Source organism: Dryobates pubescens, chromosome 23, assembly GCF_014839835.1.
Source record: "Dryobates pubescens isolate bDryPub1 chromosome 23, bDryPub1.pri, whole genome shotgun sequence".
In the NCBI taxonomy this organism is placed as follows: domain Eukaryota; kingdom Metazoa; phylum Chordata; class Aves; order Piciformes; family Picidae; genus Dryobates; species Dryobates pubescens.
Genome location: NC_071634.1, coordinates 7,664,765 through 7,681,974, shown reverse-complemented (window position 1 = coordinate 7,681,974; position 17,210 = coordinate 7,664,765). Strand labels below are relative to the sequence as shown.

The 17,210-nt window shown below is 42.8% G+C and overlaps 1 protein-coding gene across 12 annotated transcripts in view; it reads left to right on the top strand.

Annotated features, from left to right (window-relative positions):
* Positions 1-1,213: 1,213 nt before the first annotated feature.
* ADD1 (adducin 1) overlaps positions 1,214-17,210 on the top strand; it is a 50,969-nt gene continuing 34,972 nt past the window's right edge. For 5 of the 12 annotated variants that reach the window (XM_054172331.1, XM_054172328.1, XM_054172329.1 and 2 more), the window contains exon 1: positions 1,215-1,354. The gene's annotated coding sequence lies outside the window, so the exon portion shown is untranslated. Of the gene's footprint in view, positions 1,355-1,696; positions 1,718-17,210 lie in introns of those variants that run through there. The other 7 variants (XM_054172327.1, XM_054172325.1, XM_054172333.1 and 4 more) reach the window with 3 other exon arrangements.

Below are 17,210 nucleotides of genomic sequence, written 5' to 3'. Positions count from 1 at the left end.
GTGACACTGCACCTGGGACTTACACAAGCAGTTTAAGCCAGCACTACCCTCCCCCCAGTCCCTGGGCACTGCTGCTGCTGTCCTCAACATCCCCTTACCCCTTGCAACTGCTGATCTTACAGCCATGGGCTGAGCAGGAGAGGAACCTTCATTTTCAAACAGCAGTTGTTTCTGTGCTGAGCCAGTTTTAACATGGATACATTTCTCACATTCATGAGTTGAGAGCTTTTTATGTTGAATGCCAGGGTGAGGAAAGGTAAGTCAGGTGCCAAAATTAGGGAGAGGTTTGATGAGAGACAGCTGCAAGCCAAGGGGAAGACAAGGTGGAGGCAGGTGGCTGGGCCCAGCTGAGTGGCCTTTGAACAAATTCAGCTGTCTGCAATCTTGTATGGGCTACACAGCCACGGCTTTCTGCAGGGTTTCTGTACAGAAAAAGATCGGTAACACGAGTCAGCTTTCAGTTTGTGCTTTATTGCAGTGACTAACAAACTCGGGGGGGGGGGGGGGGGTTACCAGCCACGCAGCTCTTCAAAAGGTTTCAAAGCTCTAAAGCGATGACCTAAAAACGTCTAATCCAACCTCCTATATACAAGCTCTACTTGTGTATATTCATTTATCTATGTATGCACACTTCTCGAATCATGCACCTAACTTCCCCTTACACTGGAATTTAACATCTGCAAGGTCTTTAAAACACACTTGGTTTACACCGATGTCTCTAACCCACACCAACGCAGTTCTCAGGCTTGACTACTCTCCTGCCTATCTGCGCTTCTAGATCAACCATGACTTGCTGTGAGCTTCCAGCGATTAGAAATAGTCACAGCTGAGTTAAAGAACCCTTCACCCTAACGCTTCCCTGGCAATTACTCGATTGCCGCCCCTATCTCTCAGCCGTCGGTGAGATAAGCTTCCTAGACGACGCACTGCTCCTTTCCGAAGGGATCTAGTTCCACAAGAAACCCCTTCCGTATACCCGGGGTGAGGGACGTCTTCTTAGCCTCTGCTCCGCGGCTCGGGAAGCGTCCGGAGCCACGCAGCCCGTCAAGCGACCCCGGACCCCGCCGTCCGCACCAGGCGCCTCCTGCCAGCCTCCTCACCAATAGGAGAGCCGGTTACTCGCTGAGTATGCGCCCTCCAATTGGCGGCGCCGTTACTAGTCTGCGGCCTGGGGAAGCCGCACCCTGTCGGGCGGGGGCTGGGCCCGCTCGGTGCGGTGGGGGAGGAGGGAGCGGAGCCGAGCGGCGGGAGGCGGAGCTGGGGCCAGCGGCGGCGGAGACAGCCTCGTCAGGGGGACTGTCTGCAGCGGCCCCTTTCCCATTCCCTCTTGCCTTTCCTTCTCATCTGTCCTCGGGTAAGCGCCACTGCGGAGAGCTGCCGGTAGCGGTGTGAGGGTGGGGGTTGCAGAGGGGCGCAGCCGTTAACGGTCCTCGGTGAGGGGAGGAGGAGGTGGCAGGCGGGGGCGCAGCCGTTGGCGGCGGGCCGGCTGTGAGGGGGAGGCGGGCGCTGCGGAGGGGCGCAGACGCTGTGGGGAGGGGGGAGGTGGCGAGACGCGGCTGGGGCGCAGAGCCTGGAAGCAGCTCGTTCAGCTCGGGGCGGCGGAGAGGAGAGGAGCGGGGGGTGGTTGGCGCTGCCTTGAAAACAAGCAGCGGGGCGCGTGGGGGGTGTGTGTATGTGTGGAAAAAAACAGCTGCCAGCTGCCCGCAGGGTGCCTGCGGTGAGGGGATGGGGCGGGGAGGGGGGATTTGGGGTGTCTGAAGTGAGGAGGGGCAGAATGAGGAGGTCTCCTGATGCTGAGCGGGCTGGGGCAGTCGGGGGTTAGGGTTGGAGTGGCGGGTTCCTGTCGGCCCTGTCTCGGGAGTGTCAGTCCCCTCCTGCCGTTCCCACGGCGGGGAGCAGGGTGGGATGCCCCTGCTTCAGTGCCGCCGCAGGAAGCGGCCGCTCAGCGTTTGAATCTCCCAGCGCTGCGTCTGCTGCCTCTTTCTCCATCTCCCTTCTGCTTCACCTACCCCTTCCAGCTTGCGAAGCGACCTGCTGGCGATGCCTGGTGAAATGCGGGCATTGGAGTGTCCAAACCGCGGTCCGCAGAGGCCGTAGGAATGAAGGAGGATATGTGATGCGTTTGTGCGGTGCTGGTGATTGGCGGGGTGCAGCAGCAGCAGATGGGCAGTTGTTTTGTTTCCTCTGCTGGAAGGGGGTATCTGTGTTTTAGTATTTCCAGTGTCTGCTTTAGATACAAAACATCACAGGTCTTTCTGCACGTAATTGCTGCGCCCCTGCTTTTAAGGTTGATTCTTACTCTCTCTTACATTAGTTAAAGCTAGTAATTAGGGAGGGGGAAAATCCAGTCAAGCTGGAAAAATATCCATGGCTGTATGGAGATAGGGGGCTGGGAACAGCACTGGGTTTAAATCTTTTATGAGATACTGGCGTAAGCTCAGTGCTGGTTGTTTTATTATCTTTTTGGAAAGTTGCTGTAGACCATGGTATTATCATATACTAAAAGTAGTCTGTTTTCTTGCCCGGTGACCTATGGCTTTATACAGAGGTTTACAAAACCTGTCTACCTTCAGGTTCTGAATTGCCAAACTGCAGGTACTGGTGGATCATTTCTGTGTGCTCTGCTGAAAGCTACAGGTACCTCCACGCACACAAGCTGTTTATGGCTCTCGGTTCTTCTAATGTGACTGCATGTGCTGACAGAGTACTCGGCAGGTCGTAACTGCTGCAAATGCATTCCTTTTTTTTTATAGAGCAAAAGGGTTTATTTTTAAAACAAACATAAAACTATTTCTAAAATAGGCTTTGATTTTTTTGCCGAACTGATTGATGTAGCAATTCTGTCTCTCTGTTGTATAATAAGTGAGGCAAAAAGCAACCACGCGCTGGGCTTCTGGAGCAGGTGGCTTTGCTGTTTCTTTATATTCAATAAGCAGATCGGATATGGTCATGTAAAAATAGCCTTATGTGAACATAATGTTCTATGCAGTTTGCCTCAGTGACAGAATTCCGTGTTGCAGATTTTCTTAGGAGAGTTTTGAGGAAGAGACAATTGCAAGTTTTCACACCTCCACTGCAGCAAGATAATAATACATGCATTAGTATGTACGAGTCTTTAAGCATCTGCTGGTTTTATTTCAGTTCTGGTTTCTCTCTGAGATTCCACACTGGGAATAGTGCTCTTCAGCCAAGAACTGTTGTATTGCCTGAAACCTTTCCTTTTTAAGGTTGACTGTTATAAAACGGTGTGAGAAATCTGGATGTTTGTGCTTCATCGGAAACAAGCGCTTTTGCTAGCATGTTGTGCCAGTAAGTTGATTAGGATATGGGTCAGTAATGCTGTGAGGAAGGTCATTTACTGCATCAGTGTTTTTCTGTGACAGATTGGCATGGATGTCTCCAGCAGAAAATCATAAAGTGACTCAAGTCTCCTCATTCTTTGAGATCTACCATCAGTGTGTTATTTTGCATGTACAGAATTGGATCACTTGATAGATTGTGGACAAACCCATTTGAGCACTGGAAGGCTTTCACAGGAGTGAGGATAAAGCTGCTTGTGCCTCATTCAGGTGTTGGCTTGTAAGGGGTAGCTTCTTGGCATGAGATACCTGTAACAAATCTCCTCCACCAGTGGCCTGTGATACATAGGAGGAAAAAAGCAGAATTTTCTTAATAAATATTATGAAATATTGAAGTTGGAGTTTCAGGCTTAGAAGAATGACACTTAGCATGTTGATTGCTGAGCATACAACTTCTGTGTGACAAGTGCTGTCTGAGAGGCTAGACAGTTAATCTTGTAGCTGCTACTTTTCTGAGTTGTAGAAATAGTTTTCTTAATTATTGAAGACCTTAGCAGTGGTGAATAGTGAGTAATCTGCAAATCCCAAACTGTTACTATGCAAATGAGCCAGTCCTGCTTTGAGGGAAAAAATCATAGTAACAGAACTTGCCCACTGTTTTTCTGAGAGAGAGCTTATCAGAGGAGTGTTGCTTTTGTTGTGCAGTGAGGAAAACTGAAGCATGAGGACAAGAAGTAAAATATATAATGCCCAATTTCTGATTTTGAGGGGGCTTAAGTTGGAATTTACCCTTGGGCCGTGCTGCATGGCAGAAAGTAATCCTTGAAATAGCGCTACTAGCACACTGTGCTAGTAATTCATGCTGTGACTAAACGTCTCTTCAACACATTGATAGGTGCTTTATATGTAAAAAGTGATTGTGAGCAGATTTGGGTGTAAGTTTGATCTGCTGATTCTGTTGGCGGGTCATACAGACATATGCTGTAGAACCTGTCTGAAACTCTTCTGTTAAGTTATGCATCTTCTGTATTCACAGATTCAAAGGCAGGTATTTTGAAGTAGTAGTAAAACTTCCCAGATTGCTTGTTTTGCAGTTTCCATTCATATAATTTATTTAGCCTTATCAGGGGAAAAAAAAATCTTGCCACTTTTACAACGTTTCTCATAAAAAATGCTCCTTTTTGGTAGGGCTGGGGACAGTAGCTGTAGAAACCTGCTGGTAAAGAAAGGTGGGGAGTGTGACTCCTGTAAACCAGTTTATTTCCTGAGGAAAGCTTCTTTTTATTAGAGGCAGGTAATGCTTAAATAGTACTGGCTGTGCAGATCTTCTTGATATATGATAATTTTTACTTTAAAATTACCCTTTCCTGGGGTTACTTTTCCTATCACTGAGTGTGCAAAGGCAGGGTTCTGCAGTAGTTAATAAAGCATTCAACTTAGCTTTCTGGTAATATCTGTGACCATCTTAATAAGCATCTGTTTATTTGGAATAATCTTGATGATCTTCAGTTAAATTGAGGCAAGTTTGTTTCTTGCCTCACCAGTCAGAGGATGTTGTTTACTGTGGTCTTGTCAGTTCAGAAATGTTAGTGGTTAGTAGTTGCAGAAGTTGTTAAGGGCAGAGAGTCCATGAGACACCATTTCTAGAACTGCTTTTCAAATCAGGTGTAACTGCTTTTCCAATCAGGTGATGCCATTTGTGGTGAGGGCTCCAGCTTAACTTTCTAACCAACAGTCTTGGTCTTGAATAAACTTAATGTTGCTGCTGCTTTGGAAAAAATTGGTCTTAACTGTTCTTCACTTCAGGGCAATGTAAGAATCAGTGTAGAGAGGGATTTGTGTACCACCAACGTGTGCTTGGTGGCTTTGCTGGATTGACTCTGACCGTTAAGAAGAAACTGAAAGCGTCTTTGGAGGTGTAGTCAAACAGGAGTAGCAACTTCTTCAGCACCTACTTCCTCCTTTTGACCTTGTTTACTAGATTGCATTTTGAGAAATGGTCTCTGCCTGCTCTCTTGGATGCAGTTATTTACTCAGCTTCAGATGAGCTACATTAGCAAGCTAGACACAGAAGAGTGTTTTGCTATTGCTTATTTGAGTTCTTTTCACTGCAAATTGATTCAAAATCAACATACTTGAAAGCAGAAAGCTGAGGGCTTGAGTTTCTGTGCTTTTCAGACTCATTGAATACTCCTTTGCACTTCTACTTGACTGATGTGTTGGGTTTTGTCTTTTAAAATGATTGGTTTATTTTTTTTCCCCACCATATGTTGCATATTGTTTTCAGATCTTGACTCCTGAAATCTGAAAAGATAGGGAGTAAAATATTTCAGAGCTCTGAGATTTGGGTTTTCTTCCTTATACTTTATTGAGTTGCTGAAAAGGGGCCATGGAGACAGTGGTAAAGGCAGTTAATCAGTAACAATTTATGGTATCTTTGATACTTTGGCATCAAATGAGGAAATAAAGGTTTGGTTGTGGCCCACTCATGCACTGAAGATTAGGGGGGATACAGATTATTACATCCAAGATCGTTCTAGAGTTTTGGTTGGAATCGGTAAACATTAAAAGCAACTTTGGACCAAAAACTGTAATTTGACTTGCAGCCATATAGAAGCTTGTTCTTATTGGGGTGCTTTTTATGCTTCCTAGCCATCTAGCAAGGTCTGAATACACTATTGCAGCTAATGCCAGATTAAACCAGCCAGTGTCTGGAAAAACCTTGACCCACAATGATTCTTTTCTGTGGTTTAGTTTGGGGTTTGATTAAGGTTTTTTTTGGTGGTGTTGGTTGGTTTGGGGTTTTTTACATGTGAGGTTTTTTTATTTCTATGCTGCACAGCATAAAGTGCCTGTTCCTGTGTTGTGACTGTGGAGGTGATGGACAAGGCAAACTTTGAGTTTAGTCTTTGTTTAATAGATGAAACAATTTATTTAACTGTTGTTGCTGGAAGTCTGTAAAGTATGCATGCATGCATGTGAAACATCCATTGCACCTAAAATTCAGCAAAATGTGTTGCTGCTGTGGTGGTAGTTCCTGAGAGATGCAAGTTTTTGAGAGGTTTTCACCAAAAATATCAAAGTATCACAGAGTTAGAGGGACTTTCCTTTTCAACTCTGAACCTATGAAGTAAATTTAACAGGAAAATGGTGACTTCAAGTGTACAAAGCTTCTGCCAGTAATGGGACAATCTGGTAGCCAAACTTGTCCATGCTAAGGGGGCATGACTCCTGATTTGTTCAGGGAAGCAGCAGTATCTGGCTGTATAGGTGTCACACGCTTGCCATTGTGGTAGTTTTAGGCTATGCCTTTAAAAGTTTTTAGAGATCTTGAACAGAAAAGTAGTAAAATCAAATCACTGTTGGGTTGGTCTGGAAAAGTTAATACTGGGGGGTAAATTTCAACCTGCCACAACCTGCTAGTCACTCTGGGTAGCTCTAACCAGTCAAGTATATTTTACCTCTTGCATCGCCAACCTGGGTGGACCAGTGCTTGGGTGAAGGGAGGAGCAAGGACAGGGCTCATGTGGTGTTTAAGGGAGGATCGTGAGGACTCAGGATAAAAAAAGGCTAAATAAGGGGGTGTAAGAGACTTGAGCTGGTAGGAAATCATATTTCATTCGTTCTGTTGTCTTTAGATGCTTTCAGTTACTGAAAAGCTTTTAACAATTTTCAGACAAAATTCTACCCAACTAAAGTGTTGCTTTCTTTTTCAATGTCACTTCAAGTTTCCATATGATTTGAATAACAAAGTCATTGTAAACCCCAAGATTCTATTTTGAATCCAAAGTAAATCTTCTTTCCTAACTGTGGCTATAATTTTAAGCCTGTAGTGTATATATAGCAAAGTGTGTGGGTCTTTAGGCTTTCTTCTCCTTCCCTATTGCACTGAAATTTATTAGATGGTGAATTTTCAAATAGATTCTAGTAATTTTAGTTAGAACTGATAACTTGGAAGCATTTCAGAACAGTTTTGTGTCTCTTATGGGTAAATTCAGGATGAAGATGTTAGGAAAGAGGTGTTGGTGAGTTGTTTTCCATGGGGTGTTTGTGGCCAAGTATACAGTAAAAAATCTCTTTGGTTATGTTGAACGTTTGTGGTACAGTACTAAATTATTTTGGAATCTAAATGCTTAGAGCTCAGTTGTACATCTGAAATGAATCTTATCTGGGGATTTAGGTAAAACTTTGTAGCTCATTTGGATGGAGGGGGAGGTGATGCTTGACATCAGGGAAAGCTATTGTCTTTTATGTGTCAAGGTGGTGGATTTCTGTGCCTTGCACTTGTAAGACTCTCCTGTGGTTGTCTGCTGCTACCTGTAACTAAGAGCCCGCCTGGGTGGTTTTCACACTTTCCATCTCCTTTAGAACCTGTGCTAATCTTGATGCTGCTGAGTTAAGAGGATCATCTTGTGCTGTTTCCTCTCTCCTATAAGAAGAGGATGTTTGTGGTTGCAGCATAGGGGAAAGACTTTGACAGGTGGTATATCCACTTGTGGATCTGCTATAGTCTTTACTGTTGATCTAGGACACTTTGCCTCAGTCCCAGCCTGTTAATGCTGATGTTGATTTAAGGAGAAGGAACCTCCAGTTTAGATGCCTCTGCTTTGCTTCACAGTTGTGGAATGATAGTCCTTCCAGTGTCTTCCAGTTTTCTCCCACTACAGCAACTTGGGGAGGAGCCAAGAGCGGAAAGCAGAGTGAACAAAGCAGAGCTGCACAAATTGAAGAAGGTGGTAGTCTCTGAAACTGTCCTCTGGCCTGCCCAGCCACCAGAAAATAAAGAGCATTTTGGCAGTTGGTCAAGGAAAGCCAGAAGTGGTGAACAGAAGGCTGGGAAGTGTGGTTAAAACCTGAATGTCATCCAGAAAAGCTGGACTTAGGCAGTCTTGCAAATTATGAGGGCAGCCTTATTAATTGAATGTTCTGGCTGGTGGAAAAGTTGCCTGAGGCTTAGAGACTTTATGGGTCAATGCTTACCACTAAAGTGGGGAGACACCCCTCCATGCCTTGAGCAAAGCTCTCAATGTCAAAAGTAAACCATTGTAGCTGCATTTGTGACTTCAGCCACATGTTTCCTGGCTTTGGGATTTGTGATTAAGGTAAAGTGTTGCAATGGCTGCTCTCTCCAGAAGACTGAAGCTGTTTTTCTTGCTCTTTTTCAGTCTTTAACAGATGCTGGAATAGTGTCTGTTACACAGATTATTCTTAAACATTAAGTAAAACAACCCCACCATACAAAGAATGTTAAATATTGCATAATGAGAAGAGATATAATGAGTTACTTAAGATATCCTGGGTTTGTTTTTCATAATCTTAACTTTTTTAGAGAGTTTAAACTTTGTTCTACATTTTCTGCTTTTCAGGGCATTGTTGTTACTGTGGTCACAGGTGTTGCTGAAATATGCTGGATCTGTAGGAACTGAACTACACTTTCAGGAATTCATTGCACCCCCAAGTCAAATGGGTGCATGTTTCTGCACAATTCCAGTAGCATAGTTGCTGGAGTCACTTAGTTAAGAATAAGGCAGATCTCAAATGCCTCTTTCTCTTTGCAGACCTTTAATCAGGACTGGACACCTTTCTAAATAATACTCTGTTACTAGTTACTGGTTTGAAGTCCAAATACTTAATGGTAGAAGGAAAAGGTCATTCAGTCTGGATTTTTGTTTGCTACTTTACAACTTGCACTACAATTCTTGCTTGTTTAATTTAATCCTTAATTCGGTATGCTAATCAGTAATGGGTAGGATAAATTCAGTTCATTTGACTGAAAATTAAGTCTAAATTTATTCTTTCAAGTATTGGATGATCTGAGAGAGTAATATAGTAATTTTCTCCTCCCTGTTGCTATAGTAATCCTAAATTTGAACCTTGTTTCTGCAGACACTTTTCCCTTCAACTAAGTTTTGTGATAGCTGTGCAGTGTGTTCTTGGACTGAAATAGTGGTGATACAGGTTTTTTGTGTTCATTTTACATTCAGATACAACATCTGAACTAAAGCTGAAGTTAAGCACCCTTTAACTTACTTGCTCTCCTATCTCTGGAGAGACTGTGGCATATTTACTCATTACAGATTTTTACTCGTGTTTTAGGCATGCATCATTTAGGGGGAAAAACAAGCAAACAAAGGTCCAACTAACCCAAGAACAGATCCAACCATATCTGTGTCATGAAAAACTGTTAATAATTGTAACTATAGAAGTGAACATTGGAACTGCAAAGGCTGTGACTTAGTTCAGCATCCAAACGTTCTTGCAGTTCCTGTTCTACAGCAATGCTCAGGGTGTATTTAATGAGGTGCGTTCGCTTCTGGCATAGCTGAACTTCTGATACAGCAATAAATGCAGATCATTCTGGCAACTGTACTTCTGTACTTGTGCTCTTAGCAATGTGATTTTTTTTTTTCCCTATAAAAAAAAAAAGTGGAGATGTAAGGTTTATCAAGGTCAACAGGAAACTGAAGAGGAGCATCAGGAGTAAGCAGAAAACCCTAACAAGACCTGTCTTGTCATGTGGACAATGAAACAAGACTAAAAATAATATAGATACAAGTGGAAGACTGCATGGAAAGTTTGCCTCGGTTTTCAGTGAAGACCATTTTGAACTTACTGAGCTGAGATTATGAAAATGATTTCCATAAAGTTCGGTCTGACAGGGTGCAGGTGAATGGGACTGTGTTACTTTGGAATTTTGGAGTAGGTAGTCTGTGTAACTGGAGGCCCAGTTGCAAGAGTTGTTACTAAATGTTAAGGCATAAGGGTGTTGGGCAGTGGATGAGCAGCACTAGTAGCTATGTTTAGAGGAAAATGTGGCTTGGGATAGTTACTGCATCATTAGCGTGACCTTAATATTCAGGGATTTGTTTAAATTTAGAAAGAGAAGCTGTTGTATGTAAGAGGAAAATGGGGGATGAAGTGGTACAGCTCGTAACAGAGGAAGACTTGGTCAGAGAAATCTAATGACCCTTTTTATGACATGCTTGACATCTTAAAGAGGATACATGGTTAGAGCTGAGCTCTTAGTTTAGGAGTCACACAATGTGTTGTGTCCAAGCTAGAGTGATGTTTGTGTGAGCACTGATTTGGTGACAGGATGTGTTGAGGATGGATAGAACTGGGTGACCAGAAGGTGATGTATTGAAAGTATGTTATCAGTGGAATTTGTCAAGGATCAGTTTCAAGCTTATTTTCATTAAAAACATTGATGCATTCCCACTTCTTATACCAAACTCACATTTTCTCATCAGCTGCCACATGTCACCACTACAAACACAGAAGACCACTTCAGGCTGACTAACCTGTCAAAGTCAGCAACCATGGAAGGTGTGAGGATAACAAGCATGCTCTTGCTGCCCTATTAATATTTTTCCTTTCAAGTAGGAAAGTGGTATTGACATTTTCTGGTACTAATGAAAGCTTCTCTGGAATATTGTATCTAATTCCTGTCACCTGCCATCAAGTTAAAAGGGCATTTGGACTTGAAGAGGTGCAGAACTGATTCCTAGAGTCAGTAAGCAAATGGAGGATTTGCTCTGGAAAGAGGACTTGGTGTCCTGTTTGATCTGGGAGAACAAAGCATGGGAGAAGTTGCTCTGCATAGCAATACAGGTGAAACAACACAGGTGGGTAAAGAGTTTCTGAAGCTTGAGGTATGAGAACAACTGGATATAAACTATCCAAGAATAAACCTAGTCTGGAAACTGGAAAAGATGGTTCCTAAGCAACGGAGGCATAGAAGTCTGCAACAGCCTTCCCTTAGGAGTAGTGGAATAAGACTCTTTAAGATGGAGCTGGTTAGCTTATGTAAGCAGGGGGAGGGGATATAACATGTAGTTTTCCACAGTACCTTGAGATTTGAACTCCTTGACCCAGAATGGCTGTTTGTTCCTATGATTCCTGTCTTGTTAGTCCAAGATGATGTAGGAACTTGACCAGATACTCTCCAGAGACCCCTAGGTACGTAAGTGGTTTGTTTCTTGGACGAATTTCTATAGGTCAGTTGTATTCTGAGCTATGGAAATGCTTATATCAAGGGGTAATACATGCTGGACAGGTAGGAAGGTTTCAAGACTGGTTTATGTAATACTCTGTCTTTTAACTAGTGGATTTACATTGTTTTACATGAAGAAACCCCAAACCAATGCAGAATAATGCAACTGATGAGTGCTGAGCCCTGTGTTGTCCTTTTCTCATGCTGTCCTCTGTGAGGGATGCTGCCCACAACCTGTGCCACAGTCTTTGTATTTCTCTGAGATGTCTCCTGATGCCAGCTGAAGGGCTGATGTGGTGAATACCTTGTCAGCCACATTGCTGTGTATTGCCCTGCTCTTCCTTTCTGTTGCCCTAAGACTCCACCCATCTAATAAGCTTGGAATTTGTTGTTTTTCTTTTTGAGGAAGCATCCCATTTGTGTTTGCACTGAGAGATGCTCCCATATCTCTGCATAATGGATTTCTGGTTTTAAAGGAGACTTGACAAAGAAAAGGCTTCTACTGCCTTCTCCCTGACAGAAAGACACTAACTTGCAAATTGGGGAATTAATGTTGCCTGAGGTTAGGATATCTCTCCAGTTTCTTCAATTGTTACGACATGTTAAATCATGCTTTAATTCCTTCTGAGGTATTTCAGGCCCAGGAGGGAGCTTGTGAACGCTCATTTGTGCAATTGTTTCATCTGCAGCAGTAGTTACCTTACTGGGTATGTTTTTGTAGAAAGAAACAGGCAGAAATACAATATCTGCTGGGGTGGTTATTTTTGCTCTTCTCTAACTCTGCCTTGCTTATTCTTTCTCAATGTTCATCTAGAACACTTCATTTTTTTAGGAGGAAGTTCAAGCATGGAAAGTAGTTTGGTTAGGACAGGATTGAAGTCTAATGGTGTTTGAAAGGTTCCTTCCTGACTCTGCTTAATGTGTGTTATTGACTTCCCTTCAGCTCTTAGTTAAATTTCCTGTTGATTTTTAGGTATAAATAATTGCCAAAGCAGTGCCCAGGTCCTATTTGTGTGCCTATATTAGATTTGTTTTCTTAATTTAACAACATTTTATGCTTTCAGAACTAATGCAGGAGACTGAGAACTACATCTTACTCTCTTGAATTGTGGCATCCACACCTGATGATTAATGTGAATGGTAAACAATTACATAGGCTTATCATCAGTGACTTCACTGGCCCTTTGCACCTGTGGTTTAATGTTAGCTCTTGCATCCCAAAATGGAGTTTTTGGAGACAGTGCTTGACAGGTGTAATTTTGAAAGCTCAAATAATAGTTAATACTTGAAAGTTTCTGGTACTGTTCATACCATAGTGAATAGTGACTAAATTGTGTTTAATCTGTTTTATTACTTAGACACAGTCTCATGTAAGGAAAGAAAAAAATCCAAAGCCTGAAACTGTTTGGCAAGAGTCTCCCAAGAGTGGAGGACTTAGCAGATGTCCCCTGAAAGCTCTCAGAGTGAGGAGACTGTATTTAGGAATATTGGTATTTGGAAGTAGTCTATCAATGTCCAGTAGGAAAACCCTAAAAGTTGGTTGTTTTGGCTTTTGTTCCTGAAATGTGTTTCAGCTGGACCATGTATGATTTGGCATGCTAACTGGAAAGATAACAGATGAAATAAGTAATTTTATTGCCTTGGTTGACAGAAATAATAGAAATACTTACTGAAAAGCCAATTGTGTTCAGTGTTCAAAACAGGGTGGTAAATGGCATTTGTCATCTGGCCCTGCAGAATAGAGGGGGTCCAGAGTGGGCCATGATGATGATCCAAGGGCTGGAGCATCTCTGCTCTCAAGACAGGCTGAGAGAGTTGAGGTTGTCCAGCCTGGAGAAAAGAAGGCTGGGGAGGCAAAGGCTTGGAGTAGATGTTCCTACATACAAAACAATTCTGTTGTGAAAACAAATAACCACAGCACATCTCTGATACAGGTGATGGCTGTTTTCATTTTGCCTGTCTCTTTGGAGAGCTGCTTACCAACTTCTGAGGTCTTCTTGAGGTCAGTTGGACTTCACAGGGGCAGAAACCACTGGCATGTGTCTGACTGCATGTGGTTTGGGAAATAGCTGTGAGAGCTGGGCTTAGAGTGCTGGATTGAGTGCTGTGTGCATGGCACTGTTCTGCTCTTTCTAATGCAAGTAGTTTGTCAATGAGCTTGAAAGGACTGCACATATGTATTTCAGCAATAGATTTGTTGCAGCAGGGTTCTAGAGAGATTTTTACACCTTGGTTCAGGAACAAAAGTATTTGGACAGTACTGTGGGGATTAGTCAGGATCTTTGACTCTCAACTGATTTGACACATCTCTTTATCCTTTAGTGATCGTTGTTTTAACTTAAATTTGTGTTTCTGGGATTATAAGCCCAGTGGTGGCTGGGTGTGATTGTTAGAACACATTGAGGAAAGGTCTTCTGGTTCCTGCTTGACATGTAAGCAAGCACACTGTGTTTTCAGCAGTTTTTTGGCTGTTGGTAGTGATAGTGTTGAAAGATAGAGGACATTGTTTTTATGTATAGAATGTTTTGTTCACATTTAGAAGTTGCTTAGATAAAGTATATTTTGTTCATGTATAGAAGAGAAGTTGCTTGGCTAGGGATCCCAGTAAAAATCAGTAACAAAGATGTTATTAGAGTGGAGTTGTGTTTAGACAACCAGTAAAGACAGATGTATAGAAACATTGTGGGGTTTTACTCTTAATCTTCAAATGTTTGTCAACTAATATAATCCATGCCTAAAGATGATAGTCTTTATAGATGGATAGTGTCCAGCTTCATCTGGAAGCATGGGGTACGTGCAGAGCAGGAGCCTTTCGTGTTTTATATTGGGACTTGAATTCAGTAAGTGTAGAGTCACAGAATGGTGGGGGTTGGAAAGGACCTCTGGAGATCATCTAGTCCAACCCCTCTGCTCAGGTAGGTTCTCCTAGATCAGGTTGCACAAAAATGTGTCCAGGAAGGCTTTAAAAGTCTCCAGAGAAGGAGACTCCACAACCTCTCTGGGCAACCTGGGCCAGTGCTCTACCACCTCAAAGTAAAGAAGTTTCTCCTACAGTGCAAGTGAAGCCTCCTGTGGCTAGTTTGTACCTGTTGCCCCTTGTCCTTTTACCAGGCACCACTGAAAAGCGCCTAACCCCATCCTCTTGATACCTGACAGAGCTGTGTTTCTGAAACCCTCTGTAAACAGCATCTTTTTGCCACTGTCCAGTGGAAATGATGAGAAACCCAGCTGGAAGATCAGGCCTGGCTTTGTGTCGTGTTGCTTTATTCAGCCATGCTCAGTTGTGCAGCGCTTGTCTGACAGGGGAGATGGCGTGATCAGGAGGGTGGTTTTCTCACAGTATTTCATCTGTTGCTGTGTGGGTGTACATGACCCTTGAGGTTAACCCAGAAGTAGGAAACAGGGCTGCATAATTGTGGGGTGGGGAGTGCATTCACACCCCTGGGAAAATGAAAAACAGAGGTGAATTGCTCCTAACCTGGAGTCCATGAGCATTTTGTGACGTGCCGTTTCCTAATACGGAACAAACAACTGTCTAACGCAGGAAAAGGAGTCCCAGGGAGACTTTCATCCATAGTTTGTGTCTTAAATTACAGATTTAAGTTGTCAAGAGCATTCTGAGAAGGAAAAGAGAATGTTCTTGGGTTTGGTGACTGCAACGGGATGAACTTTGTCCTGCTGTTGCTTCTAAGACTTTGGTGAAGATAGTGTTAATATCCTTTAGACAGGGCATGTATTTTAGACACTGGAATTTTCAGTGTAGGGTGGATAATAGATGTTGAAAACCTCTCTATGTTCCTAAAATCTTTCATATACCTGAATTTACAAATTCTATTGTATTCTAAATGCCTGAATAACCACCATGTAAAGGAGTTGGGGTTTTAATTTGAAAAAGCCTGTTTCTTTGCTGTCTAACTTGGAAACAGAATGATGACACATGTGAGGGTCACATTTCAAAGCTGGTTTTATGTGCAGTATGAAAATCTCATGGAAAGTTTATGTCAACATGAATCCTTAGGCTTGCATTCTGCAGAGATTTGTTTCCTCCTGCGTACAGGCTTTTCAAATTCTGTCTTTCTGCTCTGTCAAGAGCCTAAATTGGTCTCATAATTTATCTGGATTTCTGTCCCTCCCTTCCTCCCCCACCAAAACTGGAAAGTGCTATTAAAGACCTGGGGGGTGCCACCTAGAAGAGTTTCAGCTGCATGTGAATGAGAGACTCGGGAAAAATTCAGCCTCTCTGCTGCCTTCCTCTGCCCAATTCAAGCCTACTGGAAATCTCCAGTCTTTATATTAGCCTCCACCTCACTTACATAGTTTAATTCTAACTCAAACTTGTAGCACCCATCCACAGCATTTGTGATGCTGACGCATCAGACTCGCTGCTTCCAGCATAATGCCTGCACGCTGTCTAATTGCTGTAGTACCTTCTGAGTTACTTGGGCTGTCTACTGGAAAATAGTGGCTGAATCCATGCATCTAGTCATGACTATTCAGCTTGGTTCCATCTCAAAAGTCTCAACCAGCCAGCCTCTTAAGAGGGCAGAATTCTTTATTATGTGACATTTTCTGCAGGATCTCCAAAGGCAGAGGGATATTGATCAGGAATTCATCCAGAAACACGAAGTTCACCTTGTAGCTCTGTTACTTAGTCTCTTTATCCTTCTTTTTGTGGTTTTGTAATCTTTTGGAGCAGTCACACTAATTGCTTCTAACATTTCCTGGAGAGCATAAAGAAATTCACATAGTTCTTGAGTTTTATTACGAGGGCTTGTTACATAATTGAGTGGCAACAATTGCTGCCAGAGCATACTTAAGATTTATGATATCATTGCCTAATAAATCCATCGCCAAAAAGGGGATATTGTATACAAGAAGGGAGTTTTAGTGTGCCTCTGACAGTGACTCTTAAATATATTTAAAATGGGATATGTGTGTAAGTCAGGTTCTCTGCAAACTAAGGATCACTGTCCGTGGAGAGGGAGGCTGGATGTTTTTCAAGACCATGTACATTGCAGCTTGAGCTCAGAACAACATGAGAAGAGTTAGTGGCTGGGAAGTCTGAGCATAACAAAAGCAGTCTAATATCAGTGCCATTGCTTCTTACTGGAATATGTAAGGAACATGCAAATTCTGTGGTTTCATCTGGAAAGCAAAACTGATATGTTTATGCGCTTTCAGTTTGTCCTTGTCTCCAACTCAGGATGTAGAAGAGCTTATGTGAGAGCTGTTATTAAGGTTTAATAATTTCTGATGAATGAGGAACTTGGAGGTTTTCAATTTTGCAGCCCTTTCTGTGTAACTCCTACAAATCCCCAAGCTCTGTTGACAGAAGCAGGATAAACTGTAAAGCAGAATCTGATAACTCATGTGCTTGATTGTCTGAATTCCAGGTTGTTAGACTTCCTTGGTTAAAAATCCTCCTGTTTATTTAACTTGAGTGAGTTTGGTCTCTGCATTTAGATGTCTTGTGGTTAAAACTCTGAGAGAATCTTCTTACTCCCCTGTTTAAACATCCCCATTTCAGCTTCTTCATGAGCAGTAATAGTAAGTGGAACACTTTTGCGTGGTGAGGCTGAGCAGCGGTGTCTTTGTTCATACATGTCCATACGCAATTCAAGGGGGCTGTGGACTCTTCTCTGGGATTCATTTACTCAGGGTGTGAAGTGTGGAGTTGTCCTTTACATTCTGTCGTAACCTCTGTGGCTGATTTGAACCCTTGGAATACATGTAAATTTGCTCTAACACTGTCAGTGCCATTCTGTTTCAAACTAAAAATGACCTTGTCTTTGGCTGTTTGTATATCAGTTAAGCGTTTATCCCAGGATGTCTTCTGTTCCAGAATGACTGTCAACAGTCTCCATCCTAGTCTGTGAGATGTTTTCAGTGTTTAACCTGAATGAACTTGACAAAACCTC